Below are 17,862 nucleotides of genomic sequence, written 5' to 3'. Positions count from 1 at the left end.
TCCTAATCTGCTGTGTCCTGTGTGGTCTTCTGCCCCTGAATTTTGCTTTATTTACCAAAACTAATCCTGGAGCTAAAGTGTGTGCTGCAAGGTTGGGCATACCCATGAGGCAAGACAAGACAACTGCCTCGGGTGGCAGAATCCACAGGCGCAGCAGATCCAGCCTCCTAGGAATGACTCTCCTGCTGCCACAGCGGCAGCAACAGCTGTGGTGCACTCCATGGAGGCCAGATCTGCCTCCTCCTCAGCAACCCATCCCCACCCTTGTTCCTGATGCCACCAAATGCCACAGAAACAGCAGCATCTGTGCTGCTAGTCTCCTCCCACCCTTGTTCCTGGTGTAGATCTTCACTCACCTCTTCTGGTGGCTTGTGGGGCATTGGGCCAACGCTGATGTGCTGTTTGCTGTAGCTTTGAGATCCCTTCTCACTCTATGATTCTATATCAAGCATGCTGTAGTAGTGATCTTTCTGCAATGGCAAAGGATTAGACCAGGTGTGCTTGAGAGGGTCCTTCCAGCTCTGTGACTTTATGACTTGCGTTCATTTCATTCGGCTCAAAATTAAAGCATTGAAAAATGTAGGAGGGGGGATTCCTAATTAAAATCATACTGAAAATCTGCCTGCTGCGCTCTTGCTCATCACTAAATGAGGATGCTGCTGGCTGCACTGGAGAGAGATTTCTGAGAAACCTTTTTGGGGAAAGGTTGGACTTCCTTAGTTTGGGATGGGGGTCCTTCCAGTAGGTCCAAGCCATCGCAAGGCTCTCTATGTTCTCCCAGCTATGTGTCTGGGTCCAGAACGATACTACATTGTATAGTGGGATCTTTTTCATGTAGATTCCAGGAATTAAGGGGAGGAGTCTGTGGAAAGATTTGATGATTGTGAGGATTTGTGAATGCAGAAGCACCGACACATATATTCACTTCACCCCAAACTAAGGTAAGCCAACTTGCTTGATACATTGAGAAAGCCCATCCTCCTGATAATATAGAGAAGTCTTTTCGTTCCTTCGTACCATGAATTGCTAAAAAATAAAATAAACAAACCCTGAGCTGAAAGTCCTGGCCCAGGTTTATTCCTAATTTAACAGTTCCACTTGGGAGACAGAACCCAAGTACCAAGTACTTCAGGACCTAGAGGCACATAAAGCAGCCATCTTGCTGAAGCCAAGCAGGTCCAGCCAGCACCCAGATCAGAAAACACCTGGAAGCTCCATATCCACCATCTTCAGTTCCATGATGGAAGAGTGGCAAGATATAAATGTAACAAAAGCTCCAAAATCTGAGGAAGAAATTCAGTTGAGGAGCATTTTGGAAGCATCTTAGTTTTGAAGGGGGCTTTTGATGTGCATCAGGATGAGTTTATTCTTCAAGATTCTGCTTCAAAAATGCCTTGAGGTGACATGCCACATAAGGGAGAACAAATATAGCAAAAATATTGGATTTCTAACTTCTTAAGCTGCCTCAGCAGATGTCGCGCTTACCCCCAAGGATAAAGACAGAGAAAATAGATGATCCATTCTTTCTTTTTTTAACAGCTAGTTTATAACTCAGGCTGGTTTGATTCTGTATATTGGTAGATTGAGGCTGCAGTTCCATACACACTTCCCTGGGAATAAATCCTATTGAACTTGGCGAAGCTTAAATCTGAATAGACATTGCATTGGGTCTTACAATGAGTAGGGTTGCATTGTAAGTCCATTGGGGGAGACGGTGGTAGCAAACTATATGAATATCCAGCAGCTGTGAATACATCAAGGGATCAAGGTTTCAAATTCACATATGTCTCGCTAATACTGTGAGCACTGTTTCATCAAGTGATAATTTGCATGTGCGAATGAGATCACACTATATATTTTTTTAAAAACAACAACACCCCAGGAGAATTCACCTCAGTTTGCCTCACATGCAAACACTTTTCAATGGAGTAAAATCACACATTTAGCAGTATGTCGTCACGTTCAGATATTGGCTGGTTATTTCATGTATTACAAGGGTGGGGCATATCCCAGGCCACTCCTCTTGCTGGCTGCTCCCCTCGTGTTTTTGCCTGGCCAAAAAAGTATCCTTGAATTGTGAAGACACCTCTTGCTTCCCTGGATCATAGAATCATAGAGTTGGATCATCTAGTCCAACCGCTTGCAATTCAGGAATCTCAGCTAAAGCATCCATGACAGATGGCCATCCAATCTCTGCTTACAAACCTCCAAGGAAGGAGAGTCCACAACCTCTTGAGGGAGACCATTCCTCTGTCCAACAGCTCTTACTGTTGGAAAGTTCTCCCTGATGTTCAGTCAGAATCTCCTTTCTTGTAACGTGAAGCCATTGGTTCAAGTCCTATCCTCCAGAGCAGGGGAAAACAAACTTGTTCCTCCTTCCATGGGACAGCCCTTGAGATATTTGAAGATGGCTATCATATCTCCTCGCAGTTTACTCTTTTCCAAGGATGGATGATGGACAGATGCCTGTTTGTTGGAGGAGAGGGCAATAGAAGCCTATATCCCTGTGGCTGAATGTAGGCTGTTGTGGGATAGAAAGGACTGACAAAACCCGGGACCAGGAGGAAGAGACGCTGGATGAAGATTGGAAGAATGTTTTTTAAAAAAATTTTATTTAGGATTATTTTGCAAAATTAATGAGTATTAGAAAAATGTTGGAACGAAATTATTTGACTTTAGCAGAAATGTTAAAAAGAACTATGCAAGAATATGTTATGGTTATGAGAAATGGGTATAAATAAGATTTAAGTTTTATGTTTTAGGGTCTTTTATAGCAAGATAAGGTTAAAATAGATTAAGGTAATTTAATGACAGAATATTATGAAAAACGGGAAGGATTTGCTGTGATAATTAATAACTAGAATACAAAAAAGGGAGGTGTGAGGAGGTCAATGAAATAAGGCAATGACAGTTAAGGATTTGGGAATATTGGATCTGTTTTTAAATTTTTGTGGATTACTTTTGTTTTTTGATTTTGATGTGTTTTGTTTTTGTTTTTTGATTTTGATCAATTTGTATTGTTTGATTGTTGTTTGCTTTTCCCTTGTTTTTTCCCCTCTTTCTTCTTTGTCTCTTTGTTTTTTCTGTAATTTTAAAATGCTTAATAAATATCATTTTAAAAAAAAGAAAAGAAAGTAGGCTGTTGTACAGAGGTGAGAGGTCCCTCGTCCCTGTCCACTTTTTCCCTCTGACATATAGCCTGGGAAGGTTGCCCAAAAGGAAATACAGGCCTGAGACTGAACAAGATCCCCCACTTCTGATATAGTCACGTAAGCATCTCAGGGATGCATTTGCATCCAGGAATGTGATGTCCAATGCAACACATCCATTGTTGCAATCAGCGTTCCCCACAATGCTCCAGCAGAAAATTATATGAGCACAGTGATATGTTTTTTGGTGTTGAGTGGAGATATAAATTCCTTACAACCAAATTCTCATAGAAGGGGGGGGGGACAGCAGTGGAGAGACAGCTGCCAACTTTAAGGCCATCTGTGATTTATAGGACAAGCAATGAAAGTGCCATATTTCCACAAATTTCCCCCTTGATGCTTAATCTAAGAGGCCACAATAGGTATGCATATTGCACCGGCCTTATTTGCTTATTGATTTCAATGCATGCGTTTTGATTAGGCTGCCAAGGTGACATTAAAATCCTATTTTGCCATGTGAAATATGATTTATTTTGGAAGCTGCGTAGACTGATTGATCAAAGAGCTCTCTAAGTAGTGTTAGAAATAAAACTGTAGATAAAGCTCAGCTAAACTGCACAAAACAATTCTAAAACAAATGTGCTTAGAACAGTCATCATTAAAAGGATCCAACTTCCAGCAGCGACAAAATTTGAAAGAAGAGGCCTCACATTTCTTCAACATTATGTTTAATTTGATCACAAACTAGATTTTCTTCATTAGGCTAAAGAACAGGAACCTACCTTTTGTAGAGGGTTTCCCTGCCCTCCCAATATTTTATATAATTCTGACTTGGTAAGTGGGACCCTGTGTAAAATAAGAGGAGAAAAATGTAGGTACAAACCATTTCTGAAGCAAACATCATAGGGATGAACTCCTTTTGTGAATGGCTTTTTAAAAGGTAAGTTGATTTGAATTAAATAGCATTCAGTTCTTTGCCTCAGACCTCATTACTTCCAAGCCAGTCTAAAAAAAAAATGAAGACTATAATAACCACCATTACGTCCTTAATTAAGCAGTACAGGACAAAGAACGAAGAGGCTGTACAAACAAGGAACCTCTTTGTGTATGCTGATGTGAGAGATGGAATTGTTTGGAATCACATCCTGTGTAAGGAATATGAACAAACAAAGCTTCATCAATAATTTCAGCAGATAATTTTAATGAACCGAGCGAATGTGGCACGATCTGGCAGGGATTTGGAAATGGACTGGCCAAGAGTAACAAATGCTGACATTACTGAAAGAAAATATACAGGATAACAAAGGCTGTGGTGTAATGAATCAGAACACAAAGTATCATTCGACTCTCATTATCCCTGGAAGCTCCCATATTGGCTTTAAATAATAGATATTAAAATCAAATTGAACTAATCCTTCTTTTGCATTCAGGTACTGCCAGCCTCATTATCCAACATTTAGAGGTGCATTGATTAGTTAAAATAAGAAAGAAACATGTAAAAATAAAGCATAGAAACTACAGCTGAGGAAGCATGTAGAAAAACCTTCTTACACAGCTGAATTTCTATACACACACCCACACACCCACCCACACACACACACCCCAAACTAGCTGCTTTAAGAATGTGGGAGGGACATTCTGTGGCCCTCGATATGTTTTTGAACTTCAGCTCCCATCAGCCCCAGCCAATATAGCCAGTGGTAAGAGATGATGGGGATATTTAGTATAACTTGCCTCAAACACTTGGTGGCGCAAAATTCTGCATCTTCTCCTCCTGTTCCATACCACTGGTGGCTACCACAGGGGCACAGAACTGGGAAATGTGTTGGTGTTATGACAAATAGAAAGTTCTATTAAATATTATGGCAGGAAGAAGAAGAAGAAGAAGAAGAAGAAGAAGAAGAAGAAGAAGAAGAAGAAGAAGAAGAAGAAGAATTATTTTATTATTTATACCCCGCCCATCTGGCTGCTAAGTACTAGCAGTGTGGCTTGTTTGACGCTCAACAAAGTTTACAACTAGCAGATGGAAAGTCTATGAATATGATTTTCAAATCCCATAATTGCTATTTTATAAGGGACGCGGGTGGCGCTGTGGGTAAAACCTCAGTGCCTAGGACTTGCCGATCGCATGGTCGGCGGTTCAAATCCCCGCAGCGGGGTGAGCTCCCGTCTTCAGTCCCAGCTCCTGCCCACCTAGCAATTCGAAAGTACCCTTAAGTGCAAGTAGATAAATAGGTACCGCTTTATAGCGGGAAAGTAAACGGCATTTCCGTGTGCTGCACTGGTGCCGGTTCGCCAGAGCAGCTTTGTCACGCTGGCCACGTGACCCGGAAGTGTCTCCGGACAGCGCTGGCCCCCGGCCTCTTAAGTGAGATGGGCGCACAACCCTAGAGTCGGACACGACTGGCCCGTACGGGCAGGGGTACCTTTACCTTTACCTTTAAGCAGCTCATCAAACTTATGCCACATCTGGATGGTATTCAACACATACAAACAAATTTTATTCGTATGCCACCTTTCCATAGTTCAAACTATGCCCAAGGCGGCTTACAACATTTACAAAAATAAATACTGCACATAATTACAAGCATAGCAAAAGAAATGAGATTCCAGCTAAACATCAGGAAGAACTTTCTGGCTGTAAGAATGGACAACCTTAGAAGGTGTTGGGCTCTCCTTCACTGAAGATTTTTAAGCAGAGGTTGGATGCTCATCTGTCCCAAATGCTTTCATTGAGATTCCTGCACAGCGACAGTTTGGACTAGATAATCCTTGGGGGTTTCTTCCATTCGGCGGCCTCTGCTTTTGCAGCTGGAGTCAGTCCAGGTCCAGCCCTCTCAGGCCAGGTTGAAAAAAGCCTGCAAGACAGGAAGCAGGTCTTCTAGGACTCACAACCAGCATGAGCCATGCATTTTGGTCCACCAAGTGCCTGCTAAATCCCCTATTCTGGCACCACCCTGTTTTGTAGTATTTAGAAAGATCTCCACTGAATGAAATTGGCTGCTGTGCAGTGAGAGGATCATCCTATTATGGCTTTACGTCACACGGAGGGAAGCTTCATACATTCACTTTTGCGCTTCTTTTATCTCTGTGTGGTACTCGCCATTATTATTACATCTGAAGGCAGACTTCTATAGGGAAGTTTTTAATGTTCAGTGTTTTATTATGCTGTTATATATATTGGAAGCTGTCCAGAGTGCCCAGATGGGTGGGATAGAAATAAGAAATAATAATAATAATAATAATAATAATAATAATAATAATAATAATAATAATAATAATAAAAAATGTGGAGTATTAATGCCTTTTTAAATTTTACCAATCCACTTATGTGTACAGTGCCAGTGATATAGCCATGCTTCTCCATTTTGTTGGTTAGAAAGAGAGAGAGAGAGAGAGAGAGAGAGAGAGAGAGAGAGAGAGAGAGATGGGCCAAAACTGTATGTGTGTGAGAGACAGAGAAAGAGAGAGAGAGTGTGTCAGTTGTCAGTCTAAGGCATCCAGACATTCATGGAAGGGGTTTGTCAAATACAGCCCTTCATGTCACATTAAATCCTACTCTGTAACACCCCCCCCAATCCTTCATGAGAAGCTTGTGAGTTATATAACCAAAACACCACTAAAGGTAAAGGTAAAGGTACCCCTGACAGTTAAGTCCAGTTGCGAACGTCTCTGGGGTTGCGGCGCCCATCTTGCTTTATTGGCCAAGGGAGCCAGTGCACAGCTTCCGGGTCATGTGGCCAGCATGACTAAGCTGCTTCTGGCAAACCAGAGCAGCGCACGGAAACACCATTTACCGTCCTGCTGGAGTGGTACCTATTTATCTACTTGCATTTTGTTGTGCTTTCGAACTGCTAGATTGGCAGGAGTGAGATATATGAGGAGCTGCAAAAAACCAGAGCTCTGGAATCCAAAGTGCATGCATAGAACATGGTGTATATCTATTTGTATCCTGAGCACAATGTCCTGCTTCTAACATGCCATCATGTAGACACCATCATGCAGTTTCCAAATAAAGCAACTGAGTGCAACTGCGTTGACATATTTGCCCGAGTGCCTTCTGCCTGTGATCTTAGTCTTCCAAACATTGATCAGTTTTGTCATGCAGTCTTCTCTCGCATCTGTATGCTCCATAAAGTTATGCCAAGGTCTCCATGGCAGACAGCAGAATGAGTTTTTCGTTATGTGGACATCCTCAGAATTAGATGCACCGGAAGACATGTGGCTTCCTCCTTGCTCCCTCTGCAACAGTGGTTTTTGAAAAGGTGATGAGGCAACATTGCATTGTGATTTCTGCTCCCTCTGCTGGTGGCAGCAAATAAAGCTGATAGGAGGAGGCGAGGGGGCGCAACTGCAATAATTGAGAAGGCTGGGATGAAAAGTCTCAGAGAAGAATTTACTGAGAAATCTTTGAAATTATTATAGAATCATAGAATCATAGAGTTGGAAGAGACCACAAGGGCCATCGAGTCCAACCCCCTGCCAAGCAGGAAACACCATCAGAGCACTCCTGACATATGGTTGTCAAGCCTCTGCTTAAAGACCTCCAAAGTAGGAGACTCCACCACACTCCTTGGCAGCAAATTCCACTGTCAAACAGCTCTTACTGTCAGGAAGTTCTTCCTAATGTTTAGGTGGAATCTTCTTTCTTGTAGTTTGGCTCCATTGCTCCGTGTCCGCTTCTCTGGAGCAGCAGAAAACAACCTTTCTCCCTCCTCTATGTGACATCCTTTTATATATTTGAACATGGCTATCATATCACCCCTTAACCTCCTCTTCTCCAGGCTAAACATGCCCAGCTCCCTTAGCCGTTCCTCATAAGGCATTGTTTCCAGGCCTTTGACCATTTTGGTTGCCCTCCTCTGGACACGTTCCAGTTTGTCTGTGTCCTTCTTGAATTGTGGTGCCCAGAACTGGACACAGTACTCCAGGTGAGGTCTGACCAGAGCAGAATACAGTGGCACTATTACTTCCCTTGATCTAGATGCTATACTCCTATTGATGCAGCCCAGAATTGCATTGGCTTTTTTAGCTGCCGTGTCACACTGTTGGCTCATGTCAAGTTTGTGGTCAACCAAAACTCCTAGATCCTTTTCACATGTACTGCTCTCAAGCCAGGTGTCACCCATCTTGTATTTGTGCCTCTCATTTTTTTTGCCCAAGTGCAATACTTTACATTTCTCCCTGTTAAAATTCACCTTGTTTGTTTTGGCCCAGTTCTCTAATCTGTCAAGGTCGTTTTGAAGTGTGATCCTGTCCTCTGGGGTGTTAGCCACCCCTCCCAGTTTGGTGTCATCTGTAAATTTGATCAGGATGCCCTTGAGTCCATCATCCAAGTAGTTGATAAAGATGTTGAATAAGACCGGGCCCAAGACAGAACCCTGTGGCACCCCACTAGTCACTCTTCTCCAGGATGAAGTGGAACCATTGATGAGCACCCTTTGGGTTCGGTCAGTCAGCCAGTTACAAATCCACTGAGTGGTAGCATAGTCAAGACCGCATTTTACCAGCTTCTTTACAAGAATATCATGGGGCACCTTGTCAAATGCCTTGCTGAAATCAAGGTAGGCTACATCCACTGTGTTCCCTTCATCTACCAGGCTTGTAATTCTGTCAAAAAACGAGATCAAGTTAGTCTGACATGACTTATTTTTCAGAAATCCATGCTGACTATTGGTGATCACAGCATTCCTTTCTAGGTGCTCACAGACTGTTTGCTTAATGATCTGCTCCAGAATCTTCCCTGGTATTGATGTCAGACTGACTGGGCGGTAATTATTTGGGTCCTCTCTTTTCCCCTTTTTGAAAATAGGGACAACATTTGCCCTCCTCCAGTCTGCCGGGACTTCGCCTGTTCTCCAGGAATTCTCAAAGATGACTGCCAGTGGTTCTGAGATCACATCTGCCAGTTCTTTTAATACTCTTGGATGCAGTTCATCTGGCCCTGGAGACTTGAATACATCTAAACTAGCCAAGTATTCTTGTACTATCTCCTTAGTTATTCTGGGCTGTGTTTCCTTTGCTGAATCATTTGTTCCAAATTCTTCAGGTCGGGCATTGTTTTCTTTATCGGAGAAGACTGAGGCAAAGAAGGCATTGAGGAGTTCAGCCCTTTCTGTGTCCCCTGTTTGCATTTCACCATCTTCTCCTCTGAGTGACCCCACTGTTTCTTTGGGGGGCTCTTTTTTCTGCCCATGAATAAAATTGTTTGGCTGTTTATCCACTTACAATTATCAGTTATTATTTAAATATTATTTGAAGGAAACAATTAGCTTCTTCCAGTTCTTTTCTCTTAGCCCATTTATCACGGTATGCTTCTCACAGGTAAGTTATCAAATCCCAGCTGTTAAGTAAACTCTGGGTTCCTTGTGTTAAAACAGAATGTGTTAGATTCTCCATGAAGATCATATACCTGTATTTTCTTGAAATTCCAACAGGTATTGTACAGGCCTCGGCAGAGCAGCCCAAACCACCACCCCCCCGCCAATAAGCTATTGGGAAAGGGGTTCGGGTGGAGCAGATGAGTATCCCTGTGTCCAGCTGTGACGTTTGCCCGTTTGTTTGAAAATGTCTGTACAGTGGAGAGAGAAAGGGTTAAAATGTAGACCAATAGGAAAGTCGGAGGTAGAGCTTACCTGTTTATAAAAGGGCTTAGCCTGAGGTTTGGGTGTGGGTAGTTGGTTGGTTTTAGTGGGTTGGTTTGTTGGGAAAGGCAGTTGGAAAAGCAGTTGACAGGCAGTTGGAAATAGAGAGGCAGTTAGTGCAGTTGGTTCTTGTGTGAGGGGAGGTAGAAGAGATAAAGACAGGATAAAATAAGATTAAGAAGGTAAAGAGTAACAACGTTTGGAATTGTGCTGGTCCCAGGGGGAGGTTACCGTGAGGCGTGGTCAGAGTCCGGTCCTGGGTCGAGGGTCTGGAGGGGGGGTAGCGGGGTCCAAAGCAAGAAGCCGGGCGTGGACGGGAACTCTGGAAGAACAGGTCTGGGTGCTGGCAGAAACAGGTTTCCAACGACGTTGCTCCCGCAACCTGGGACTGGGCTGACTGGCCTTTATTTCCTCTGAGGCCAGGGGCAGTCCCGGCCCACAGGTGACCTGCCTCTCCTGGCCTTAAGGCGAGCACTCCTCGGAGAACTTAGTTCCCTCCGCCTCTCTGCCCTGAGCCTCTGCAGCTCAGGAGAGGCTGGAGGGTTACTGGACCCAGGGGCAGCTTCACCTTCCCCTGACAGGGCTGGGAGAGGCGCACCTGCAGGCAATGGGTCCTCAATCACCTCCTGAGCCAGAGTGGATTCATCTGGTGTCTGCTCCTGAGGATCCGGCACAGGTGCGGGCCCTTCAGATTCAAGCCCCTGCCCCGGCTCAGCCGGCCCTGGAGGCGGGGACTCCTGTGCAGGCTGGGACTCCTCAGGTTCAGATTCTGAATCAGATTCCCAGGCCATCACAGGAATGCAGCTGAAGTTTGTTTGTGTCTGCAATAAACTACACTCTTCTTTCTTAACTTGAGAACCTGACCTACCGGAGAGGGCCTGGTTGGTGGCAGCGAATTAGTGGTGTACGGGTCAATAGTCCATGAGATGACCGGGGGCTCCGTAAGAACGCCACACCAGCTTCTGTCAGCAGGGAAGCTCTGTCATTGGTGGGAGAGCTTCACCCATGAAGAAAACCCCTAGGCATCTAATGGCAGATGGAGGAAGGTGCAACTGGTAATTTTGCCACTGGCGGCAGCCAGCAGAAGCTTCCAGAATCGGACATTTCAGGGGCAAGGAGGGGGCTGGGCTGACACAGGGTCCTCTGGATCCGGAGCCGGTCCTGCTGCCACCATGTGACAACTGCAGGCACAATGCAGTCTACTGTACTAGCCTGGGAGCTGGGACACCAAAGGGGGCATTATTTCTGCATCCACCTTCCACCCTGGCCAGCGCAGTGGCAGGGCTGTGGATGTGGCCATGCCTCTACCGCTCCATCAGTCCCCGCTGCTGCCTGTCGGGGGTTAGGATTGCCGCATAAAACACGGATCAGGTTACTTAAAAGAAAGATATTTCTGAAAACAAATTTACTTTAAAATGGCAAATACTGTGCACGCTGTAACGAGGTATGGTATGAAAGAATAGGGCGCAGAGAAGAAGGGCAATACTGGTTGTTGCCATAAGCACAAGCACCTCTCAAAAGCTTTCTAAGATGCTTTAAAGGCCTGGAGCTAAATTTCGAGTGAAGGATCTTACTCAGTGATTTCTCTGAGCTGTCCCACTGGAGGAAAGAGAAGGTCTCCTGACACAAAGTCAGGGAGACTCAGAGACGGAGGAACTTGCACAATTTTAGTCTAAGTTATACCCTTAAACTCAAGTGCTTTGCTGGCAACATCTAACTTAAAAGGGCCTCTGAAGAACCCTTTTAATAATAGATTAGTTTGTAAGCTCAGTATTTGTTTCATTTTTATGTCTCTTCCCTGGTAATAATATTAATTTAATAATATTAAATTTAGGAACAATCCTTTCTTGTTTCTTGGTTATTCTTAAATAATGAACTGCCTCGATTACATGCCAGCATTTCCTAAAGCTCCAAAGATATTTTCACTATGTCTTCATCATAGCATGTTGCCCAGTAATATTAATAATACTAGCTTAACCCGTCTCTTAAGGTCTTTCTTTATTGCTCTGGAGATAGGATTGAAGAAGATGAACCTAGCTGCTCTGGCAGACAGGGACCACGGGCTTCTTGGTGAAAGGTTAGCTATCTCAAATTTAATATGAGAGTGAGTACAACTAATACTTTTATTCTTTTTCAATATTTCTACGAGATCATAAGCAACAACACGATCATGAAGCAAAGATTAATACCAAGCTTTTCAGGTAGCGAGAACTTGAAGGGTTCGTTTCAAACTAAGTGAAATGATGCAGTAGGCACCAGAACGTTGATTTCTGGGGCTGCACTATCTCTGATGTCCATGGCATGTGGCTTCCTTCTTCCACCAAAACAATAGAGCTTTATTAATTTTCTGGGAAACTATTTTCCCCTCAGCCAGCCTAAAACTGTTCGAGAATTCTTCCTCCCCTCAAAGAATATTTGACAAATCCTGCCCCTCCCCATAAATGGGATGGAGAATTTTGGGGAGTCCGTTCCCCAAACACAACCCAAGAGTTCACATTTTCTAAACGGCAGCAACACTTCATACATTATGTCTACATGAGTGTCCAGCTCTGTAGTCTTCTTTAAAGCCTCTGGATAATGCTCCGCAATGTTTTGCTGCATTAGAGCAAAGGCCTATCTAGTCTGTCATTCTGTTTAGCCAATCAGAAGACTCTGGTAAGTCCACAATTCAGACATGAAGGTAGAAGCCCCCTCCTGCTGTTGTTCCTGATTGACAGGCACTCATATCTCATCCCCAAAGCAGCATGCAGCCATCATGACTAGTGGCTTTTTATAGTGGCTATTGTTCTAAATGAATTTCTCTTGTTGTTGTTCTTGTTTAGTCGTTTAGTTGTGTCCGACTCTTCATGACCCCATAGACCAGAGCATGCCATGTCTTCCACTGCCTCCAGCAGTTTGGTCAAACTCATGCTGGTAGCTTCAAGAACACTGTCCAACCATCTCGTCCTCTGTCGTCCCCTTCTCCTTCTGCCCTCAGTCTTTCCCAACATCAGGGTCTTTTCCAGGGAGTCTTCTCTTCTCATGAGGTGGCCAAAGTATTGGAGCCTCAGCTTCAGGATCTGTCCTTCCAGTGAGCACTCAGGGCTGATTTCCTTCAGAATGGATAGGTTTGATCTTCTTGCCGTCCATAGGACTCTCAAGAGTCTCCTCCAGCACCATAATTCAAAAGCATCAATTCTTCGGCGATCAGCCTTCTTTATGGTCCAGCTCTCACTTCCATACATCACTACTGGGGAAACCATAGCTTTAACAATACGGACCTTTGTTGGCAAGGTGATGTGTCTGTTTTTTAAGATGCTGTCTAGGTTAGTCATTGCTTTTCTCCCAAGGAGCAGGCGTCTTTTAATTTCGTGACTGTTGTCACCATCTGCAGTGATCATGGAGCCCAAGAAAGTAAAATCTCTCACTGCCTCCATTTCTTCCCCTTCTATTTGCCAGGAGGTGATGGGACCAGTGGCCATGATCTTAGTTTTTAGCAGATGGCTCTCCTCTGATCCCGAGACAGCAATTTTCATAGCACAACTGTCCTGAATCTCCTGCCATCATCTCCATTGGAAAGACCTCAGTGAGTGTCTCTAATGGAAAACATTCCTTTCTCTGATCCCCTTTTATGTTACTGCACCTTTTGCGCTTCAGAGATCCATATGCTTTCTAGTCAAGTATTTCCTATGTTTTATATTACGTATATGGAACCGGCTTGCACAACAATGGGTTTTTTTATTAAAAAAAAATCCTGATGAGAACAGGTTTGAAAACCTTGTTTTCTTTCGCTCTGAGTATCAGACTGGGAGTGAAGAAGAAAAGCACAAACAAAGGGCATATTTTTAAAAAAAAAGAAAGAAAGAAAAGAAAAGAAATGGGGGGGGGGACATAACTCAGATGTTAAGCCAGAGTGTGTGAAAAATCACTTAGAAACCCTTAGGCATCTTTCTTTGAAAACAAGACTGGGAGATTTGAGGGGCATTGGTATAGCCCTTAGAGGGAATCCAGGATATTTCAGAGTGATTGAAGATCTAGATAAAGGAAACAGGACAGGCAAGAAAACCCATGCTAAACAGAAAAGCCACAGGCAGGTTTTGGGTTTTTTTCGCGTTTAGAGTTTCAAATACATCTGTAAAAACAAGGAGACTAAAAAGTTTTAAAATGCTTCTACATCTAATAGACTTAGGCTACACAATCCTATAGCAATTTTGCTAGGAGTGAGTCCTACTGAATACAAGGGGACATACTGTTGAGTAGACATATCTAGGGTTGTCTGAATAAGCATTCTGCATCTAGATAATATTGTTAACAGTTTATGGGGGCGGGCTCTCTTCTGAGACTGTGTTTCCCTTCAAGTATTATATCAGAAAGCTTGAATATGATAGAGCGTGGCCTTTAAATGCAAATTGTTCCCCTAATGCCTACTGAGATGTCGGTAGTAGCGCCTGCGAAAGCTACCAGTTTGGGTCCTAGCCATCTCCAATTTGGACTAGGACTTCTGAATGAAATCCTGGCATTCTGCTGCCAATCAGTGTAGTCAAAGCTGAGTCAGACGGACCAGGGAACCAACTCTGGCATAAGGCAGCTTCCTGTGTCCCTATTATTGTCTAAATCAACAACCCTTTAAAGTTGGCCAACCTTTTCATCCCCATATGGCAGACAGGAGAGCTAAGGCTGAAACATCATGTCTTGATTAGGATCATGTACTTCAGAGCTTTCCAAATTGTGTGTCGAAACACATTAGTGTGTTGTTTGCAGTGTGTAGGTGTGTCACACAAACGCTCCCTGCGCTCCTCCCGGGGCTGGAAAGGGGTTAGTTTGCTAGTAAAACTGAATTACTGTGTTGTGAAATGATGCACGTCTAAAAAGTGTCACCAACATGAAAAGTTCATAAAGCTTTGACGTAGTTTACCAACTGCCGATGTAAAATGTGAACGAGGGCATTCATTATATTTCACACTAGGAAGGGTCTTACACAATTAAAAACAGGAGGAATATTTTTCCCTTCTCCCTTGCCCAGAGTTAAAGAGGGCAGCTGTTTAAATGTTATGCATTTAGGAACAAAATTCTAACACTGCAGTCCTATGCGTGGCTACTCACTGTGTGCAATGGGGCATATTCTTGGCAAAATCTGAAATTAGGAATTGCAGCCTAAGCATGCAGAGAAGTGTCCAATTGAGCACAGTAGGATTTGACTTCCAAAGAAACATATACTTAGTGTCAGGCTGGAAAGAGACAGGGACAGGGATGAAATGCAGACGAGGAGTTGACTCTGATGTCTTTGGTGACAACCAAAGAGGGAATTCCTGCAAAAGCAGCTTTCCATACCATGGTATTGCACTGTTGAGTCAAACAGTAATCGCACGCACACACACAAAGTTTTCTTTTGTACAGTTTTAAAAGCAGACCAGCACGCTCTCACTTGCCCACAAGGGGGAGCCACTACTGCTTTCATGGTAATGGATATTACAAAACAACAACTGGGTAGTGGGGAGGGATTGACTATAGAAAGACCTCAGAGATTTATGTTTTCAAATGGCTTGAATGCTAAAGCCTTGCTCGTAATTTTTACCTGGCAGGCTCATAATTTTGCAACTACAAAGCTGACAGTATCAATACAAGAGAGACTGGCCAGATTAACTGTCTTGATCTGCCTGGGCTGAGCAGCTGAATTTCACCTGGAACACAGACACTTTGTTGTTGTTGTTTTTTGTTTCTTGGTCTTTGCACTTCAGTGTGGAGCTCCTAGACAAGGGAGGGGGAATTTGGCCCTACCACCCCACCAGCAGAATAACAGCAATGTAACAGGCAGCTGCCCTACCAGCCATTTCCGTGGAGTTCCTTGATTAATGGAAATGACCAGCTCAGAGATCTGGACACCATATTTTGGGAGATCTGAAGGAAATCCACCAGCCATGCCTGACAGGTGGTCCACTTTGAAGAAGGCAACGTTTGAGGGGCAAGTAGATCGTGTGTGATGATATAGTCTCTCTCCAAATCTTAATTTCTCACCCCTTAATTCAGCACCCACAGTCACTGCAGCTCGTATTTCTCTCTCTGCAGGAACCACCAAGTGGTGCCTCTTACAGTTTATCTGCCCTTATTTCCTTATGGGGTATACAAGAGCCCTTTATAGAATCCTTTGTAGGTTCTCCATTGGTAGGAGAAAATAACAGAGGCCAACCAGAGAATATTGGGAAGCAAAGCAGCTAGTAAGCCTGATCTTTATTAAAGCTGTTGCAACAGGGTGCTGCCCTCACAGGAGAGAGGAGGAGGACCCAGAACAAAGGTGTGCCCACCCTTATACAGACATTTTAAATTCCCTGCCCTGGAGCTCAAGACCACCCCTCCATACATCATACATACATCACAGAAGGGGTGTAAACCCAAGACCACCCCCCACAAACATCATACCTACATCATAGAAAAGGCGGTCTACAACAGAAATTTGAATGTTGCTGTTTTTCCTGTCTGCCAGGATATCCATAGCTGTCAACCTTCCATTTTTTTGCGGGAAATTCCCTTATTCCAGCGCCGTTTCCTGCTGCTTCCCACTGCTATCCCGGATTGTTAGATATCCCGTAGACTGTCCCCGGACAGGTGAGGCTGCTGATCCCTTATTTTCAAATCTGAAAGTTGACAGCTATGCAGGTTATCTGATAGTGCCTTATCTGATTGCCTTTCCTGGTAGTATGGCCATTCCTTTCAGATGGTGATTACCCAATTCCTGAGACAATGGGAAGGTTCCCTCACCCCCTCCCTCCTTGCAGAGAAAACATTTGGTCAGTTTGGGAGTCAAAATGGTTTCAGGACTGTCTTCCTGTGCTGCTCCAGACATGTGGTTCACATATCTATGTACATGCTTGGTTGGTACATTTATGAACATTTATTATATATATAAGACCTTAAATTTTTTTATTACAACTAAAAAAGTCTCAGCCTATATGCCATCAAAAATCCACAAATGCATGAGAGACTATTTGCTCTTCTTGCTCAATTCCTGCTTGCACTAACTTGGTCTCTTCTACATTCAACATAATCCTTCAGACATGCCCACACAGCATTGGATGCCAGGATGGAACATTCTCCCTCCCTTCTGTTTTGAACAAAGAAGTGCAAAGAGCTTCTCTTTGTGGATGAGGTTCTCAGCAATGGCTTGTGCAGATGCCTTTATTCCATTGATGGGTCGGGGGACTTTTGGGAAGCATGCCCACACCTCATTGTGGTCCCGTCTCATTTTTAAGATGTAGCAGTCATTTTGCGCCACATCCTCCCATGAGATCCATTTTAATCTTTTGCCAAGCTCCATGGCACCCATTTTGAGCAATGTCATACCACCCACCCACCCCAGCATGGCATCCATTACATGAGAAATGCTCTCAACAGTCTCTCAAAATTCTCAACATGGCTTTTTTAGGGGTTCAAATGTATGCAGGTGTAGAAGAAGGTTGTTTTTCCCCACTAAGATTTTATTAAGACCTTTCCTAGCACATTACGATAAATAAACCTAATCTAAACAAAAGAAAAACACAAGGAGAAAAAGAAGAATGCAAAGTCCTCTCTCATAGGTAGACCTTAAGTTGCGTTACACAGAAAGAGATGAACCCTCCCAGCTCCTACACAGGAGCTTTGATTTCTTCTCCCAGCTTCTCACCCTGGGAGATCTCGCTTGCTTCTCACACAGCGTCCTCCACCAACCATCCGTCACCTTCATCTGCATGCAAACCCCTCATTAACCCTGAGCAGAGGACGACAAAATATACAAAAGAACAGAGCAAAGCAGAAGCAAGAACAGAGCAAAACAAAAAAAGGAAAAGAAAAGATAACAGAGATAAAAAATGTTAAAGAAAATAATAAAGGGATTTTTAAAAGAAAGAGAAATAAATAAGTAAAAAGGGGCTTCCAATAGTTTTTCAAAAATATTCAGATGTTCACTCCAGGGTGGCATCTATTGTAGCAGTTCCTCCTTCTGCTAGATGATTTTTCCAGTCTTCAAGTCCAGGCATCTCTCTGGGTTCTTTGAAGATTTCTCAGTTCCACGGCAGAAGAGTAGCCCTTCCACAGCATTGGATATTAACCCCGTTGTC

At 43.6% G+C, this 17,862-nt stretch overlaps 2 long non-coding RNA genes across 2 annotated transcripts in view; one reads left to right on the top strand and one right to left on the bottom strand.

Moving 5' to 3' along the window:
* LOC308570270 overlaps positions 1-16,362 on the top strand; it is a 70,755-nt gene extending 54,393 nt beyond the window's left edge. Inside the window, exons 2-4 of the long non-coding RNA XR_014001061.1 lie at positions 9,811-9,975; positions 11,784-11,897; positions 15,511-16,362. This is a non-coding gene — a long non-coding RNA (uncharacterized lncRNA). The remainder of the gene's footprint in view (positions 1-9,810; positions 9,976-11,783; positions 11,898-15,510) is intronic.
* Positions 361-9,840, bottom strand: LOC308570300. Its single transcript, XR_014001097.1, has 3 exons — positions 9,785-9,840; positions 4,033-4,154; positions 361-470 (listed from the first exon to the last, which is right to left on the bottom strand). It is a non-coding gene; the product is annotated as an uncharacterized lncRNA (long non-coding RNA).
* Positions 16,363-17,862: the final 1,500 nt, after the last annotated feature.

The sequence above is a fragment of the Podarcis bocagei genome (genome assembly GCF_964188305.1).
Source record: "Podarcis bocagei genome assembly, chromosome: 12".
Taxonomy (NCBI): domain Eukaryota; kingdom Metazoa; phylum Chordata; class Lepidosauria; order Squamata; family Lacertidae; genus Podarcis; species Podarcis bocagei.
Note: the sequence above shows the minus strand (reverse complement) of the source record. Positions and strands in the feature narration are given on the sequence as shown.